Here is a 4,941-nt window from a genome sequence, read left to right as displayed (position 1 = left end):
TATAACCATGAGTAGGGAGAAACCCCAAACACAAGAAAAGCCCAGAGCAGTAACTAGCGCTCCCTCCATGACCAGCGTTGGCTTTCTGTATGAGGCTTGAGCTGTGAGAACTGGTTTTCTAACTGCAGAATTGCAGAACTGAAGAACAGGTAGTTCGATACTTGGGGAGAGGTATCTGTCTGTGTTGTGCTTTTGGGTTTCGAGAGCGTAGTTGTGACAATGATGTATGAAACGCAGCCTCAAGAGGTGTGGAGATCATCGCGGGATTTGATCTCGGTACCTATTGACAACGAGGAGCCAAGCTTCAATCTGCCAAGCTTCAGATTGTCGGGCGTTTCGAAACAAATTAGCAAGATGGGCGCCGTGCAGTACTGGGAGGGGGAGGAAGGATATGGGGAATGGCTGCAGGAGATGATGGAGCGATACCATTCTCATTCACATGATGGAGCCAGAGAGTGCAGGTGTTCATCGGTGGTGATACAGAAAGTGGAGGCGCCGGTTAGCGTTGTCTGGTCGCTGGTTCGGAGATTCGACCAGCCTCAAGCATACAAAAATTTCGTTCGCAATTGCTTCATGCGTGGAGATCTCAACGTTGGCTGTGTCAGAGAAGTTAGTGTTGTTTCGGGTCTTCCTGCGGCCACCAGTACCGAGCGACTGGACATTCTGGACGAGGAGCGGCATATTCTGAGCTTCAGTATTGCGGGGGACGAACATAGGCTCAACAATTATCGATCCATCACAACTCTGCACGAGAGGCTTATAAATGGGAAACCAGAAACTATTGTGATCGAATCGTACGTGGTAGATGTACCACAAGGGAATACAAAAGAGGAGGCGTGTTTATTCGTAGAGACCATCATTGAATCCAATCTTCGGTCTTTGGCTCATGTTTCCAAACTCCTCAATGGTACCCACTCCGCTATTTACAGTCTCCCAGACCCGAGTACCTGTTTGTGAAGATTCGTGATTCTGTTTGATATACCGTTTTTTTTTTTCTTATATTATATCTTGTAGTGCTAAGTTTGATTTTGAGATATTCTTTATCTTGTAGTACTAAGTTTGAGATATTCTTGGAATTTGCAATTAAGATAAGTGAGAAAGTGTAATAAAGAAAAATTATAATTTAATGAAAAATATCAAAGGTCTTCGCGGTGTTTATATTGATATCAGAAGGGGACATGGTAGTTCGATGGCTGGTTCCCACATGGTGGTTCTTTGGCCAGTGGTGGAGGGAGCAACCCGCGGACTTTGAAGTGGGGTGGGGGTAGCGGCTAAGGGCACTGGTAGCGGAGGGACAGCGCGACGGCCTTGGCATGGAGGCAAGGCGGAACAACATTGTTGTCTGGATATTTGTCGGGATTTGATTCAATTTTTGTTGTAACGTTTGGAAACTTCGGAGAGGGTGCGATAGGAAGAACATGTCGCACTCATTGCCATTTTAAACAAGATGCATTAATTCTAGTGCCATGTTCGGGACGGATCATGATGGTCTGGTTGGGCTAGAATTTGATATCAGAGAAGGTGAAGAAGTTGGAGTCATGGATGGCGCACTTTGAGGAGCATGTCCAAGGGACTGATCCGAACAACCCTGCCTCAATTACTTTAGATGAATGATCATGGTTAGAAGTGTTTTACATGTTTTACATGTTTTCCATGTTTTCTGGTGCTTTTGGCCTCCTAAGTTGTGGACAATGTCTCTATGTATTCTTTTGTTTCTTTATCATATACTAATGGCAATAATCAACAAATTTAGTTGGAGTGAGGTTACTTGCATTTTGAAACTAATATACTCTTTTTTTACTAAATAAATAAACTCTGATTTAAAAAAAAAACAACCAAAAAACCAAAAAAACATATAGATATAAAAAGTCAGAGAATATATAATTCAATTGTTTCATGAAATCTTCAAACTTGAAGATAGCAGTGATTACTCTTCATAGCAGGATATGACAGATGGAATAGTTGGACTCATTTATCTATGATAAGCAACATCTCTGCTAACTGCTTCAAATCTGAATGGTAGCAATCAAAGTTCTGCTTCTATGCCACGAATGAGAAGCGTTGCCTATTTTGAACAATCTCACTCGTAATTACCTTCCTCAAAAAAATGTCGATATTCACGTTTTGAACATATATGTGGATTTTCAGGAAGGGTTAATTGCTGCCCGCTATTCCGTTTTGTGGAAAAATACAGACTTATTGGCGGCGGTATTATATTATTATTATAGAAGAGGAATATATATGTGTTTGAGCATTAATGAGTATTAATAGATGTTTTAGATAATAATTTATTATAAAAAAGGTTTGTTATGAGTTTAATATTCTGGCAGGAGTGAAAGCCTGCTCCCTTACGGACCACCAGCGGGTTATTACAGGTGGCGTGGTTTTCCTTGATAACAGTGATGAGTCAAACCGACATTCGCGGATAGTAGCCAGAGATGGCTGTCCTCACTGTTGGTTTGACACCTGAGTTTGATAGGTTTTGCCACCTTCGAAAAAAAAAAAAGGTTGGAATTGAACTTGATAGAATAACAATATTTTTCAAAAACACTTTAATTAAATTTAATTGACTTTTATAGAGGATATGGGATAGGCATTGATCCACTTATATATGCATGAGTTAGAGGCTTGTTTTGATCCATACTATTTTAAATATAATTTTTAAATACAACCACACATTTTAGGAGTAGTCTACGGAGGCTGTAGAATGGCCCCTTTTCTGGCATCGGCCGGAAAATCGTCCGGCTCCGGCTATCGGAAATCTCTCCCTCTTCCACCACCATCTCTCAGCTCCACCACCACCTTTCTCCGCCACCCTCCCTGACCGCCCTGACATTCCCTGACATCCCTGACCGATCGCCTGACATCCCTGACCGATCGGGGAGTAATTCCTGCGGCGAGTAATGAGCTGGAATTCGGAGAATTCATGCGGGGAGTAATTCCCTCCATTCGAAATTTCCACCCGCGCCCATTCAAGCTCTGATGCTCTGCGCTTCCGCCTCTGCGAACTCACCCGCGCCCATTCAAGCTCTGATGCTCTGCGCGCACCCCTCTACCACCACCACCAACGTGATGGAAAAATTGATGTCGTACCCGTCCACCTCATTTCTGTCAACCTCAACACGTACAGGGTTTTCATCTGTGCCATACTGTCCAGACCCTCTGCTTCAGTTATGGAACGAAAACCTGCAAGGCCGAGAAAAAATCCTAAAGGGAAGCCAACATGAAGGAGATGAAAAAGAAGGTATCCGCATAGTTCGATCTATCGGTAGTTTCATCTGTAATTTCTATTTGTTTCTGACCAGCGATCTGTAGTGCGCTGATCTATGATTTTTTTGTCCTCTGCGTTATTTTTTGGTTTAATCAGAGAGAACACTTCGTTCTCGTTCCGGAACGAAGCCTACTTCAGCCCAAGCTTCGATGCCAATGGATTTTGTAAGTCTTGCCCTTCTTTCCTCTGGGTTTTGTAAGTATGCCAATGGATTCATTAGTTATGAGTGCTGATGAAGTAAAGCAAAGTGCGTATGCAGCTTGAGCCGGCTGAGTCAGGGGCAGGGGAAAACATGAATGAAGTATTCGTTTCTATAGAAAAAACGCGTGTTCCGGCTTTGTCCGGGGCAGGGGAAAACATAAATGAAGTATTCGGTTCTATAGAAAAAGCGCGTGTTCGTCTATCCACACCCGATCTCCAATTTGATCCACGTTTTTCCCACATAGGTTTGACACCTTTGAATTCTGGTGATAGTAATACATTAAAACTCTATAATTAGATTCTTTACTTCATTCTGTGACAACTTTTTGGATATATGATTGTAATTGCATTGTGTTTTAGTTTCAAGGATATAATGACTATGTAACAAATGAAGCACGTTTCATCTCTTTAACTCATATTGCATCCTCAAGGAAGCTTTGGAATCCATATTATTGAAATGAATTCTCTGAATTATGGTTGGAGTTTGTATTCAGAAAGGGCTTCAATTCTTTTACAGGCAGCGGAATTATTAAGGAAACTTCAAGGTTTCTTTGAAATGCTGTTGGTGGAGAAAGTTTATTGCTCTGCAGGGAAAGTTTATTTCTCTGCATAAGCGTAGAAGAAGAGATTATTTTGAGGATCCGTTTATAGGTGCTTTAAATTTGATTTTTTTAAATTTAAAGTCAGATATATTAATGTGCTGTAAAGCAAAATCACCGTGACTGGTCTTGAAAATCCAGCTTGGGAAGGTTTGTTACAGCAATTAATGGTTAGACCGATGGAATGATACCAATAAAAACCCCGGGTTTAACATTTTGTTTATCTTTATTTTGCCTCGACTTATCTGTTATTTTTGTTATTTTATAATCGGTTTGTAGCTGTTTACAGAGAGTGTGTAAACATCATTAATTCCTGTGAGACTTGAAGTCATCTTTTGAATGGACAAGTTATGATTGGTTCTATATATTTATGGTCAGAGTTTTCGAGTTGAGTTGTTTTTAATGTGATATTTTAAGAAAAAAATTGGATTTTTCTAGTTTAATTTCTCTAAAATTTGACAAGAATTTATTGAAATTACAAATTTGATGGGTAACCTCTGTACAATAAAAGTGCTCTAGGGTTTTTCAGAGTGCTGAATTCATATATACAATCAAAAAATTAATTTAAATAACACAAATCAAAATCACTTTAAATTCACCCAAAACTCCAAAAAGTCACACTAAAAATAACTCCTTCCAAATAAACTATTAACTTATATTTTTTTTGGAATATCAAAAAATAAACACTTTTTGAATTTTTGAATTCTGCTTATATATTTCTTTTCTAAATTTTATTGAGAAAGTAACACATTTTTTGACAGTAAAAAAGTGAATCCTTCACTTGGAAGTTCTGGTACCATGATTTCCAACGTGTTAAAAAGTGAAGTTCTGGTGTCATGATTTCCAACATGCTCAAAATTTTGCCAATTG

At 39.8% G+C, this 4,941-nt stretch overlaps 1 pseudogene; it reads left to right on the top strand.

Annotated features, from left to right (window-relative positions):
• The first annotated feature begins 321 nt into the window (after positions 1 to 321).
• LOC149193344 (abscisic acid receptor PYL9 pseudogene) lies at positions 322 to 957 on the top strand (annotated as a pseudogene).
• Positions 958 to 4,941: the final 3,984 nt, after the last annotated feature.

The sequence above is a fragment of the Pinus tabuliformis genome, chromosome 2_2 (assembly GCF_031772625.1).
Source record: "Pinus tabuliformis cultivar Carrire ecotype Pingquan chromosome 2_2, CPIR1, whole genome shotgun sequence".
In the NCBI taxonomy this organism is placed as follows: Eukaryota; Viridiplantae; Streptophyta; class Pinopsida; order Pinales; family Pinaceae; genus Pinus; species Pinus tabuliformis.
Note: the sequence above shows the minus strand (reverse complement) of the source record. Positions and strands in the feature narration are given on the sequence as shown.